The sequence below is a fragment of the Eptesicus fuscus genome, chromosome 9, assembly GCF_027574615.1.
Source record: "Eptesicus fuscus isolate TK198812 chromosome 9, DD_ASM_mEF_20220401, whole genome shotgun sequence".
NCBI classification, from domain to species: domain Eukaryota; kingdom Metazoa; phylum Chordata; class Mammalia; order Chiroptera; family Vespertilionidae; genus Eptesicus; species Eptesicus fuscus.
This window is the reverse complement of record NC_072481.1, coordinates 66,440,755-66,455,863: the sequence shown is the minus strand read 5'-3', so window position 1 is coordinate 66,455,863 and position 15,109 is coordinate 66,440,755.

Genomic DNA, 15,109 nt, shown 5'->3' with positions numbered 1-15,109 from the left:
CCTTTGATACCTTACCCTTTGAAGTGTATATTTCCACCTTGCCTTGGGACAAACTGTTTTGAATAAAAGCAGGGTCCGAGTCAAGAAGGAGTGTCTTCTAGCTCCTTCAGCTGAAGCTCCTCTGACCCCCAATGCCTCTCAAAAATATCTTTCATCCTTGGACTCTTTAATCATCTATGCGCAGTCCTTTCTCCAGAATGCTGAAGCCTTTGTAAGGCTGGGAAAAAGAACCCTGGCATTATGGCACCCAACGTGGGGCACCAACACTTTTCAAAAAAGGACCTACAGAAGGCCCAGAGACATATGAAAACATGCTCAAAGTCACTAATCACCCAAGAGATGCAAATCAAAACAACAATGAGATACCATCTCACACCTGTCAGAATGGCTATCATCAACAAATCAACAAATGACAAGTGCACGCAAGGATGCAGAGAAAAAGGGACCCTCATTCACTGTTGGTGGGAATGCAGACTGGTGCAGCCACTATGGAGAACAGTATGGAGTTTCCTCAAAAAAAACTGAAAATGGAACTCCCATTTGACTCAGTAATCTCACTTATAGGAATATATCCCAAGAAACCAGAAACACCAATCAGAAAGGATATATGCACCCCTATGTTCATAGCAGCACAATTTACAATAGCTAAGATTTGGAAACAGCCTAAGTGCCCATCAGCAGATGAGTGGATTAAAAAACTGTGGTACATCTACACAATGGAATACTATGCCACTATGAAAAAGAAGGAACTTTTACCATTTGCAACAGCATGGGTGAAACTGGAGAGCATTATGCTAAGCGAAATAAACCAGTCGTAGAAAGATAAATATCACATGATCTCACTCATATGTGGAATATAATGATCAACATAATTTGAAGAACAAGAATCAATCCAGAGACAAATGGTAGAGGAAAGGGTGTCAGAGAGCAACCAAAGGACTTGTATGCATGCACATTAGCATAACCAATGGACACAGACACTGGGGTGGTGGGGGCTTGCCCAGGGTGGGAATAGCTGGGGGGGGGGGGAGAGGTGTCAATTAGGGAAAAAGGAGACATATGTAAAACTTTAGACAATAAAAAAATAAAAAGGACACTATTCATCTTCCTTGAGTGACTAATAAACTAGTGGCATGAGAGAATAATCCCATAATATGAGTTAAAAAATGAATAAAGTTGCTTTCTTCTTAGACACAAAATATTAACTGCACTAAAAATTAAGAAAAATGCCAAATTTGAATAAAACCAAAATGAATGTTACATGCAGAGCAAATAATATGTTAGACAGGGATGAGAGTATATATGTATGAAAGTTAAAAGTTGAAGAAACTGAAGAATGTTAATAATGTGTGGAACTTAAAAACAAGTAGAGGAACAAATTAAAATATTGAGATGCCACTGCAAAGAGAAAAAGTGAAAAAGAGTGCTGTATGTGATATGCATGAAAATACTAACAAGAGCCTTAGTACCAACTAGTGGCCCGGTGCACGAAATTCATGCACATTAAAAGGGAATTAATTAGAGGAAATATTTTAATATTGCTATTTGCCCTTTCTCTATAATAGAAGTGTCAGAGATGAAAGAAAATTAGTAAAATGTACATGAAAATCTTCCTCCTGTAAGAGTCTGGGGCATGCCATGGGACCCAGAGTCAAGTCCCCACTCACCCATGTGTACCTCAAAATCGCATGAGACCCAGACCCGGCCATCCCCACCCCCATTGGGCAAGATCCAGACCAGGCCAGCCCCACCAGGCAGGGGGCGCAGCCTCAGGATCCCTGTCAAGCCCCTCTGGTAAGGGGGCATGGTCTCAGGTCCCCCGGCCCGGCATAGGGGCTGGGGTGTAGTCTGAGGTCCCCCGTAAAGTCCCGCCAGGCGGGGGGGGGGGGAGGGGGAGAGAAGGGAGGGTGTGCAGCTTCAGGTTCCCGGCCCCAGCCCGGCACCACGCAGCCTCAGGTTCCTGCTGATTGCTCATTACTGCTCATTACAAGACCCCTGATTCCACTGTGGACGCAGCCATCTTATGTTACAGGAACCCTGCCTCAGCTGTGGGCCCAGTCATCCTATGATGGCATGACAGAGTCAGGGTCAATTTGCATATTATCTCTTTATTATATAGGATGCTCTGCCTGGCTGGATTGAATGATCTTAGTGTGCATGGAAATTCCCCCCATTATCAATCTTTGAAACGGAATTTTTGGACTGGAACACACGGTGTTCCCCTGGGCAGGATGGTTCCCAGGCTCCTTGTCCATAGGAGTAAAACAATGAATCCATGGATGGAATGTGGTATAGCCAAGGTGGAAATTTATTGAAGAACAAGTACAGACTCCTGTGTGGGGAGGGAGAGAGAGTCTCATAGCACGGACTCCCATGTAGGAAGGGGAAAAGAGTCCCACTGAGTTCCTTTTCCCTGTGGCTTATAAAGGCTGCAGATCCTGGTGCCTGGATATCCTCTGATAGGTCACTCTTCCTTTGGACTGGTTATTATAGTAACTTCTGAGCTCAAAGGCCAAACCTCACATGGGACCTGTGAGGTATTCCTGCCCTTTATCCTTATTGTTTTCCTATTTCCTTTGGGCCTTCTTCTTCTCCTTCTGGATGAGGGGCTTCCTTCCCTTTATTTTGTAATTATAGACCTTCTGCTGTTCCCAGCTCCCTCATTCTATGGAAATGTACCTGTTTCAGCTTTTCAGTTCCCCTATTCTATGGAAATATCCCTTCTGCTACTTTGCAGCCCTGTACTTTTTTCATGGTCCCCTTAAATTCTAAAATTTCTAAAATTTCCTAAATCTGTCTATTTCACCCCAAAAAAAATCCTGTTTCGTCTTTATTTCTAAAAGTAGAAGATAAACAACTCTACTTCTCAGACCCTCCCATGGGGAAGCATGTTGAGAGAGGCCAGTAGCCAGGATGAATGGAATAGAGAAACAGAAAGCTATTTAAACAGCAATGGCAGCCATCTAGAAAATCTAGATGCCAAGCAGTGGGCAGCCATTTAGTAAATCCCACCTTCCCTAAATCTGGGACACTTAAGAGTAAATGGTTTGCAATTCTCCTCCCCAACCAGAGGGTAAAATCTTAAATCACCCTATTCAAGAAGACAAACAGCAAATATCCAGTAGTGCCATTTGCCAACCACACTCAAGGACAGATGAAGGTAAGAGAATAAACCTTATTTTGGTACATCAGCATGAAGCTGGTGAATGTTATATTGAGATCCTCCCTAACACCTTCCCTAAATGCCCAGCCTTTAAAACCACCCAAAACAAAGGTCCAGCTTCCCTCCCAGGAGCATGCCTGCACCTCCCTCTCCCCATCTTTCCCCACAGGCAGGCATCTCCTCACCTCTCAGGGACCCCACAAGGCTTGCAACTAAAGCAGCAATGGGTAGTAGCAGTTCTTCCAGGGAAATTCCCTGAACGTGTTCCCTAGGCCCCCATTTCTCTGACTTCTTAGTGAGCGAAAGCAGCCCAGCCTGGGCTCATTTCCCCCCAGCCCTTTCCTGTTCACTTCCCAGCGTAATAAACATCCTCTAAATTCACAAGAACTCATGTTGTGAAACTTTTCCTGCATGAAGTCAAGAACCCACACACCACCCACTACCGCCCGGCGCTAGGCAGACCCGCTCAGGGCCAGGTCCCCTTTCTGGTAACAATGTGACTTGCATTCTGCCAAGCAGACTCACCACTGTGAGACGCAGATGCAGATGTGAGCCACACAGAGATGCTCTTTTTCATGGGGCAGTGTTTTCTTGAAAACATGAAGGTGGGTGTTAATGTAAAAAAACATTCCAACCCGTAAAGATTTTTTGTGAGTTTATTTGAGCCAAACTGTCGACAACTTCCGGGAAGCAATATCTCAACGGATTGGGATAGTGCTTTGGAGAATGGCGGTCTTACATCTATTTTTATACATTGAAATAAAAGGAGGGACATAGGTGTGTTACATGAAATCCATTGGTGATAGATTAGAGAGGTGGGAGAAAGCAAAGCGGGGGTGGGAGGTGGGAACCTCTGGGATTGGATAAGGAGTAAAATGATAGACACATACTTAAGTGGCTGCAGGAACAATTAACGTGATAACAATGAAGGAATTTGGGGTATCTGTCCTGGCGCCCAGACACTTTAGGTTGTGCCCCAAGGGGTCTGGAAAAAGGGAAGTTACAAGTTACACAGACATTTCAGGATATGTTATTATAGATGCAAAAAGACAGATAGATTCAGTTAAGGTAAAGGTTGACCTTGTCAGTGAAGATACCGGCCTAGGCCATAACTACCCACCATAACTGATTTTAGTTAAACTTTAATTTCAGACCATCCTCTGTGGTTACTGGAGGTCTCTGAGTTTGCAAGACTGCCATGCAGGCCTTCCCTGAACTTGTCAGGTTAGCATGTGGCCCCTTTCATCCACATAGGAGAGTCAGTTCTTCAGAGCTGACATTTATGGCATTTCTGGCATTTGATATGGAGACCACGTGGCAGGGCCTGTGGTATTTTCTCTGAAGGAGCCTTTATTGAATGTGTTGTATTGTTTCTTACTGAATAGCTATGTAATCAGGCTCCCTCCCCATCTTCAGAATTAAACTCTCACCTATAAGATCAAATGATCTCATCAAGTCCCTGAAAATGGTGAAAGAACAACAAATCATATTGGGAAAATGGATTATCCATACACAAAAGCATTAAGTTGGACCCTTAAGCCACATATAAAAATTAACTCAAAATATATTACAGATCTAAATGTAAGACTGAAAACTATAAAACTCCTAGAAGAAAACATAGGGAAAAGCTTCATGACCTTGGATTTGGCAATGATATTAGATACGACACCAACAGCACAGGAAACAAAATCAAAAATAGACAAATAAGACCAGATCAAATTTTAAAACTTCTGTGCATCAAAGGAAACTATCAACAGAGTCAAAAGGCAACTCACAGAATGAGAGAAAATATTTTAAAATTATACATCTGATTCACAGAATATACAAAGAACTCCTAAAATTCAAAACAAATCAGTTTAAAAATAGTCAAAGGCATTGAATAGATATTTCTCCAAAGAAAATATACATATGAAAAGATGCTCAATATCATTATTACAGAAATGCAAATCAAATATCACCTCACACCTATTAGGATGGCCACTGTCCTTAAAGTAAAAAATAACAAATATTGGTAAGGATATGGAGTAATTAGAACTGTTGTGAAATGTAAGTAGGAATGAAAAACGGTACAGCTGCTATGGAAAACTGCATGATAGCTCATCAAAAAACTTAAAAAGTGTCATGACAGATATCTCTCACAAACACCAACGAGCCCTGAGTCAGAGGGAGAGAGCTGTCCCCAACCTCCATGTTTGTCATCTCTTAAAAGTGAATTTATATGAGAAAACTCCAAGTAGTTGCATTGTGATAAAGCAAAATTTTTTTTATATAATTTATATATTTTTATTGATTTCAGAGAGGAAGGGAGAGATAGAAACATCAATGGTGAGAGAGAATCCTTGATTGGCTGCCTCCTGCATGCCCCCTGCTGGGGATTGAGACCACAATTTGGGCATGTGCCCTTGACCAGAATTGAACCTGGGACCCTTCACTCTGCAGGCAGAAGCCCTATCCACTGAGCAAACCAGCTAGGGAAAGCCAATTTATTAAAGCATGCACATTTATTAAAGAAGCAAGACAGGCAAATCATGTGATATTTATCTTTCTCCGACTGGCTTATTTTGCTTAGCATAATGCTCTCCAGTTCCATCCATGCTGTTACAAATGGTAAGAGTTCCTTCTTTTTTATAGCGGTGTAGTATTCCATTGTGAAGATGTACCACGGTTTTTTAATCCACTCATCTGCTGATGGGCACTTAAGCTATTTCCAAACTTTAGCTATTGTAAATTGTGCTGCTATGAGCATAGCAGTGCATATATACTTTCTGATTATTGTTTCTGATTCCTTGGGATATATTTCTAGAAATGGGATTATTGGGTCAAATGGGAGTTCCATTTTTTTTTTTTTTTTGAGGAAACTCCATACTGTTTCCCAAAGTGGCTGCACCAGTCTGCAGTCCCACCAGCAGTTCACAAGGGTTCCTTTTTCTCCGCATCCTCGCCAACACTTGTCGTTTGTTGATTTGTTGATGATAGCCATTCTGACAGGTGTGAGATGGTATCTCATTGTTGTTTTGCTTTGCATCTCTCAGATGATTAATGACTTTGAGCATGTTTTCATATATCTCTTGGCCTTCTTTATGTCCTCTCACCTTCCTTTTAACACACTGACTAAACATTTGAGGAAATCCCAAATCAATCACCAGGGCCTTGTGACTCAAAGAACTGCTATATGTTAAGTCTGATCAAATAATTGAATCGATACCTCCTCCCCTGGGAACTGACCTTCAGGCCACTTCACAATGGACATTCCACTTGCTAAGACCATTATCTCTCCTCTCTGTGCTTTCCCAGAATCTGGACCTGCCCAGAGAAAAAGCCTGCCTAGAGTCCTTTAAAAACCTCTGACTTCCGTCTTTGGGTACTGGCACCATTTGGAGGCTCAGCCCTTCTGGTATCCAGATGACCTAATCTATCTATCTATCTATCTATCTATCTATCTATCTATCTATCTATCTATCTATCTATCTGCCTAAGCAACCATTACAACAAGTCACTAAAATGCACACTGAGCACCAGGGGGCAGAGGCTCAATGCAGGAGCTGTCCCCTGGTGATCAGTGCACTCCCATAGCCAACCTCCCATGTCTGGCCAACCTCCCACAGTTCCTCCCTCAGGCCGGTAGACCCTGATCGGCCCAGATCAGGACTGGGCGAGACAGCCCCAATCGGCCCCGATTGCCAGCCAGGCTGAGGGACCCCACCCATGCACGAATTCGTGCATCAGGCCTGTAGTAAATTCATAATTCTTTACCCCTTTTGGCCCCGTGTGTTCCTCCTTCAGCGACCCTAACACTATAAACAAACCACTAGCCCTGACCACTGAGGCTCAGTTGGTCAGGTGTTGTCCTGTGCAGCAAAAGGTTGCAGGTTCAATTCCAGGTCAGTACACTTGCCCAGGATGTGCACTTGATCCCTGGTCTGGGGCATGTGAAAGGTTGTTTTGCTTTACGTCAATGTTTCTTTCTCTCTCCCTCTCCCTTCCTTTCTTTCTAAAAATCAAAAAAAACAAACAAAAACATTAAATATATTTAAACTGTATTTACTGGTGTGTAAAATCAAATAATATCTACATTATATGCAGGTGCTAAAGAATAAATTGAATTTAGTTAATAACACCTGTAAAGTGTTTAGAACCACAGAAGTGTTTAGTGATTGTGACAACAGGAACCCAGCACGCGTGGGGTTTGGACCCACACACTGCACAGCAGAAGGAAGTGGCAAACCATTGCTGTGTTTTTCTATTCTTTTTTCCCCTCCCTTCCTTTTTCATTTTACTGAGCTGAATAAAATGAAATTGAATGCTTTTATGCAAGTATTCAAGAAGAAACTGACCACACATCAAAACAAGACATGCTGATAACCATCGGTGACTAGAATGCACAAGTAGGAAATCAAATGTCAGAATCAAACGTCATTGATAAATTTGGACTGGGGGTCAGAAACAAAATAGGAAAATAGCTCATGAAGTTCTGTGAGACCAACCAGTTTTTCCATCACAAACACGTGCTTCACACAATCAAAAAGACAAGCGTCTACAAGGACATCAGCAGACGGCTAATATAGAAGGAAATGGACTTTGTGATTGGAAGCAGAAGATGTATTTCCTTTAAAAAATTACTCTTCCAGGTAATTTTTTAAAGAAATATACAGTGGATTATTGAGACATTTTGTGAAGCATGGAAGCAATCATCTTGGGTAAAAACTGCTGTTTAACTTTAACCCTGTTGTTTTGGCTACTGTACTTATTTGCTTGCTAAAATAATAGAAAAATTATTTTGATTTTCTGAACTTATATTAGTTATCCCATTCGATTGAATACTCCATTGATTGTGGTTTGAATATCCCATTGATTGTGACCTTACTGGTCTTTCGAAACACATTCCTCTGCACCTGGAGACCAGGACAGCACAATTACTCTGAATTGCCTCAGTGGCTCCAGATAATGTGTTTCCATTGACTCAGTGGTCCCAAGACCCAAAACTATAATTAATCTTTGTAGATATCTACCTTGCTCAATTTAGCTTCTGTAACTGCTTTTTGCAAACCAGGTTCCTCATTCCAAACCTAAAGATGTAATCGATACTTTTGTGATATTTGCCTATATAAGCCTGATGTTTCCACTATTTCGGGACTGTGAGATTTGGAGCCATAACTCCCTCTCAGTCGCCAGCTTATTGATTAAATGACTCATTAATTTGGTCTTGCATACTGAGTATTTACTCATGGGGTACATTACAACATTTGGAGGCCCCAGTGAGATCCAGCCACTAGGGGGCGCTGGTTCAGACACCAAGGGAGGCCTATCTCCCCTGGGCAGGTTGTGGAGATCTGGGGGTCTCCAGGGGGTGCACAACCTGAGATGTTCCAGGGCCCCGGAAAACTTCCATTCAGATCCAGCAAGTGGACAGGGAAAAAATTTTCTTGGAGTCATCTGGAAACTCTCCAGAAGGTGAGTTTTGGTTCTTGGGATCGGTCATTTTGGGATTAGGAGAAGGGCTGGGCGCAGCCGAAACTTCCCCATCCTTGAAGTGCCCTGAGATGTCAGAGGTCAATTTTGGCTTTTGTTTTTTGTTTTTGTTTTTTTGTCTGTGGGCCCTAAGTGTCTTGTGTGTCATTTTCAATATTTCGCTCAAATTCTCTTGTAAGACATTTCATGGTTCTATCCAGCCTCTTTAACTATTGGAGGATTAGATGAATGGATTACTGACCTAGCTTATCAAGGATCTTTAAGGGACTTCACCTCAGATGAGGTGACTCTATATTCTTCCTCCTAATCTGTATATTGTCTCTCCCTGACTAAAGATTCCATTTTGCAGGTTAATGTGGACGTCTCCTCACAGCCCCAGGCAGGCGAGGCCGTGGTTTTAACTTTTTTCTACTCTTAGCTTTTTTCTACTCTCCTCGCAGAGCACTCACCACACACCAGCATACCGAAAACCCCTCCCCTCCTTCTGGCTGTAACATCTCCCAGCGCCACCTCTCCCACCCGAACCAGTCATTATGGGAGGCGGACTCAGCTCTCAGAAGAGCCCCTTGGGTTGCATGCTGAAGAATTTTAAGGAGGAGTTTGTGGAAGGGGCTGACTATGGTGTTAAGCTTTATTCAGTGGGAAGACTCAGAACATTGTGTGAGTCAGAATGGCCCGATTTTGGTGTGTGCTGGCCAGGAACAGGCTCTTTTGATCCCCAGTTGATTCTAGGGTAATCTGGAATGTCGTTACTGGGGATGAAGGGCACCCTGACCAGTTCCCATACATAGATCAGTGGCTGGCCCTATTCCAGAATCCCCCATCCTGGTTTAAGAATTGTGCCTTGCAAGTAGGTGCCCGAGTCTTAGTAGTAGGACCTAAGGCCGTTTCTAAGAAAATCCAGAAACCTGAACCCCCTGCTCAGCCTCCCACTCCAGAGCCTCCAGTCCTTCCTCCACCAAGTGCCCTGCCGGAGGGCCACAAGAGGACACTTCCCTTTCACCATCCCACACCCAGAGCAGCTCAGAGTATGGAAACTCTGAAGGACTCCCACAAGAGGGAACAGTCTCCTCTACCATCTTGCCCTTAAGAGAAGTGCCATGCAGGGGAGGGGGAGGGGGTAGGATGGGGAAATGGGAGGGCACCCCTTTATGGTTATGTCCCATTCTCTTCGAGCACCTCTATAATTGGAAGGCACAAAACCTCCAGTTCTCTGAGAAGCCTCAGGCTTTCATTGGTCTGCTTGAAACTGTTTTCCATACCCACCAGCCGACCTGGGATGATTGCCAGCAACTCCTGGCTACCCTCTTTACCTCAGAGGAACGAGACCAGGTGCATTTAGAAGCCTGGAAGGCTGTTCTCGGGCCAGGTGGGGGTCGATTGAGGAAAACCTGGACCGGATTGAGGAAGCATTCCCCTCCCTTTGCCCCCAATGGGACCCCAATACCAATAGGGGCAAGGGCTTCTTTGGACAATTTTCACCACATTCTCCAAGGGGGCTTAAAAGCAGCAGCCAGAAAACCCATGAATCTATCTAAAGTCACTGAAGTTGTCCAGGGACCACAGGAGTCACCTGCGGCTTTTCTGGAGCTTTTATGCGAAGCTTACTGAGTCTGTACTCCCATAGACCCAGATGCTCTGGAGAACCTGAGGGCGATCAATGTGGCCTTTGCAACACAGTCAGCCCCAGATATCAGAAATAAACTCCAAAAATTGGAAGGATTTGAAGGAATGAATCAGTCACAGTTAGTAGAAGTAGCCCAGAAGGTCTTTAACAATAGAGACACCCGGAGGAGAAGCAGGACAAGAGAATGGCAAAGGCAGTAGTAGCTGTGCTGCGAAAGACAGGCCACAAGACTGTGGGCAGTAAGCTGCTGTTGTTATCTTTGGCCTGCTGTCTCTCCCTCGGTGTGACTGCCTCCTGCTGAGCCACATAGGGTGACCGCATGTTGTTCCATCAAATGAGGCTGGGGCCACTTTCTCTTTCGGGACTTTCTAGTCCACTAGCCAAATGTCCTCTGCTGGCCTGTCATGAACTAGTTAGGAAATCCTGTAAAGTCCATGTACTCTCTCATTTGCATAGCTTTCAGAATTCCTTTTATGGTTGTTGAGTCACTGCTTTTTACTCAGTGCTTTCAATTTCACATTATTCTAAAGCTTTCATTTCTAATTAAGTACTTTAGGACATCAGGACAGCCACATCACATCAGAATTTAAGTAAAAGCCCAACTCTCCAGTGAGAGGCAGAGAAGTAACAAACCACTCCAACCTACACTGAGGGGGAAAAACAGGTAAGAACTATTTCTCATTAAAGCGCCTTTCTCTTCACCTCTAAAGGACTTGTACTCTGAGAAATGGAGTCCAGAACAAGGTTGGGGCAGGGTGGGAGGGATTTACAAGGGTCAGTTCATTTTCCAAAGAACGATGAGCATAAAGATAGGTTGCAGTGGAGCCCGTGTGTGACAGATGGTGAGGTGCAATCCCAGCGTGTCCCTAAGTGTCAAAACTGTGCCTGGAGGAATTAGGAAGCAGCAGACATGGGACTAAGTTCAGAGTTTGAAATGCATTACAATTGTCTTTCTTCTTGCCAACGTTGTGTTGGCTGCAGACACAGTTAATTTCAGACCATCCTTTGTGGTTACTTTAGGTCTCTGAGTTTGCAAGACTGCCATGCAGGTCTCCCCTAAGCTTGTCTTTCATGGAATTTGCTCAATTCTAATCTGACTGCAGCTGACACACTAAAAGGGCTACAGATGTGTTATTTTGATGAGAAAGAGGCATAGAAAATGAGATGCAGCATAAACAGCCACCTGACACTGTTAAAAAAGAAGAAAGAAAAACCTGAAAGTCAGAGTGAAAGATGAAGATTCACAAAAACACCATGCATTTCAGTCATACCGATGAGCTTTGTTTCAAAGTGGATTACTCATTGAAAAGTAACTCAGGTTCTGGTTGCCATCTGTGAGGGAGGATGGAGGCTGGGTGAAAATGGGGAAGAGATTAAGAAATACAAATTGGCAGTTACCAAGCAGTCACAGAGATGTAAAGTAAAGCCTAGGGCAGTGATGGCGAACCTATGACACGCTTGTCAGCACTGACACACGTAGCCATTTCTGATGACACGCAGCCGCATGCCAAGGATGAAACATTTGCTGCTCCTGAGGATGAAACATTTGCAACTAGAGTCTTGGAGTTCGTTTTTTCCTCAAAGTGACACACTACCTGAGTTATGCTCAGTTTTTTGGCGAAGTTTGACACACCAAGCTCAAAAGGTTGCCCATCACTGGCCTAGGGTATATAGTCAATAATCCTACCTAATAAAAGGGTAATATGCAAATTGATCATACCTTCGCTATGCCCACAATTGGGCCGGCGGGAGGTGCGGGAGGTGGGACTCGGGGTTGCCGGGGTGGCCGATTGGGCCGGTGGGAGGAGCAGGGGGCAGGGATTCCGATTGGGCCGGCGGGGACTTGCGCCTCCCGCCAACATGATCGGCCACCGCGCGCCGCTGAGCAGGGACAGAATGGGGCCAGTGGGACGCTGAGCCATGGCTGTGCTGCAGCACAGAAGGGGCCTCTGGGGCAGCAAGCCCACATCCCCGCCCCAGCCGGCCGTGCAGCGGGAGTGATCTGGCCTCTGGCGCCGCGCGCCCACGTCCCCGCCCCGGCCGGCCATGCTACGGGAGTGAACGGACCTGTGGGGCCCGAAGCTCAGCATCCACACGGCAGGGGAGGAACCAGAAAATTGGATCTTTCCACTTCCTGATGCTGACAGCCCTATGGGTGCCGGGGTCCTCCACCTGCAGCCCCCAGTCACAGCCCATCAGCCCCAGTTGCAGACTGGAAGCCCCCTGCCAGCAGTCCAGACGGGACCAGTGTGGCACCGCGGTGGTGGGTGTCAGTGGGCATGCTACAGACATCAAATTACTGCCACCGAGGCCACCCTCCCCCCTACACACTCGTAAGTAGTATGGTCCAAGGGGGTGACTCCTAAGGCAAGGCTCCCATGGCAGCTGATGCTCACCATGCCAGGTGAGGAAGCCAGACCTGAAAGCCCAAGCCCCCGAATACCCCAACTGCAGGGCGTTGTGGGCCAGGGCCCTGAGGAGGCCCCAGGACAAGCATCTTCCCAGAGGCTGTGCAGGAGGGGAGGAACCTCTGGCTAGAGGCCGGGGTGAGGGATGCTGGCGTCTTTGCAGGCCAAGACAGGGCTGAGGGACACGCTCCCCACACACACACACCCATGCACTAATTTCATGCACAGGGCCTCTAGTCTATATAATAAAAGCCTAAGCAACCATTATGGCGGAATGACCAGAAAGACTGGTCGCTATGATGTGCACTGACCACCAGGGGGCAGAGGCTCAACCCAGGAGCTGCCCACTGGTCATTAGTGTGCTCCCACAGCTAACCTCACACAGCTGACCAACCTCCTGCAACCCCTCCCCCGGCCAGCTGGCCAACCTCTGCAGCTCATCCCCCTCATCTGGCCAACCTCCTGGGCTACCCCCCCCCCGGCCAGCCAATCTCCCTCAGCCCCTTCCCCCATCTGGCCGGCCCTGATCATCCCTGATCAGGACTCGGTGAGATGCCCCAAGGATCCCCAATTGCCGGCCAGACCCAGGGACCCCACCCGTGCACAAATTGGAGTACCAGGCCTCTAGTACTCTAATAATTATGGATGCTGACATGTAGGTACTAGCTAGACCCACAGAAGCCCATAGAAGGGATCTTTGTTTTACTTTTAAATTATTTATTGATTAAGGTATTACATATGTGTCCTTATCCCTTCATTACCCCCCAATCACGCCCTCACCCCCCTGTTGTCTGTGTTCATTGGCTAGGCTTATATGCATGCATACAAGTCCTTTGGTTGACCTCTCCCTCTTACTCCCATCCTCCCCTACCTTGAAGGGATCCTTTTAAGGTATACAAATGTCTAACCACTATGTAGAACACTGAAACTCATATAATATTGTCAACTGTAATTGAAAAATAACAATCATACCTAATAATAGACAAACATGTAAATTGACCATACCTCCACTATGCCAATCAGGATATGCAAATTAACCCAAAAAGACTGCCCCATCCCCAGTCTCTCAGGGCCTCTGGGCAGCCTGGGAAGGCGGGGCTGGAGTGGAAAGAGGCGACTCACAGAGCAGAAAGAGGTGGCTCCCGAAATGAAAAGAGGCAGCTCCCGGGCCTCAGCAGAAAGGGGCTGGGCCAGAGTGGAAAGGCGGTGCCAGCAGCCAGGGAAAGGAAAGCCCATTCTAGCACGAATCTTCGTGCATTGGGCTTCTAGTTTTTTAATAAAATAAAACAAACAATAGCCCCGGTTCACTTGATCCAATTTCTTAGGACCAACTTCTTTCTTACCGCCTACAGGTAGAATTTGGCCCCACTACTTTACTAAAAAGTTTGCTCTGAAAAGAACCTGCATTGCTGAAGATAACATTTTGTTTACCTGACCTCTCTGTGCTCTCAAGCAGTTTTGTTCTTGCTTTCTGGAAACTGCCTCTGAATTCCTTGGCTTGGCATGAACTTTACTCATCACCTACTTGTCCGACAACCCTCTCTCTCTCTCTCCTTTCAGCTCTTCCTTTCCCTCTCCTCCCCAGTTTATTTCCCTCCTGTATTCTTCCTGCTTTTCCTTCTCCTCTACCAAATGGAAAAACAGAAAACCTACAAGTGTATGACTGGAAATATATTTTCATCGAACAACCTAGGCTCTCCTGATCTTTTATCCCATATTTCATAGTCTTTTGTTCCCTTACACCACACACATATATACACAAACATGGTTTTTGGCAACATTCAGTATTTGCAGCCTTGCAGTCTTACCCCCTCTTGCTTGGAGGCTAATTTTTTGTGAAGCTAATGAAATTAATGTATAGGGACCCTTGCTTGCACAAGCCCATAGTAAGGCTTTGGGCAGGTCCCTAGTCATGTTTTTCATACAGTCATACATTTTTATAAAATTAGCAAATGTAAGTTATATTGGTTCCACTTCCAGAATAGCAGTATAAACAGTTCTGTGAACCCTCACTTCTGCAAAATAAGCACAACTAGAACAAAACACACACATTTCAAACCTGTGAAAAATGTCCTGCCTGTTTTAGAACAGTAGTTAAGAGTGTTGACCCTCAGATGAAGAGTGGATTGAATGATTGCGGTGGGGGCATGTGCAGGAGGCAACCAATCCAAGTGTCTGTTTCACATCGATGTTTATCGCTCTCTGTCTCTCCCCCTCCCTTCCACTCTCCCTAAAAATCAATGGAAAAATATCCTCCAATGAGGATTACTAACAACAACAAAATCTGTGAAAACTGTCCAAAGAGCATACATCAAATGACAAAACATTTATTCCCAAAAGTCTTTATTCATAGCAGAATTAATTAACAAATAAATATTAAATTTCTTACATATGGCCAGGATGTAAACTACTCTCTAAACCCTATTCTATTTTATATTTCAT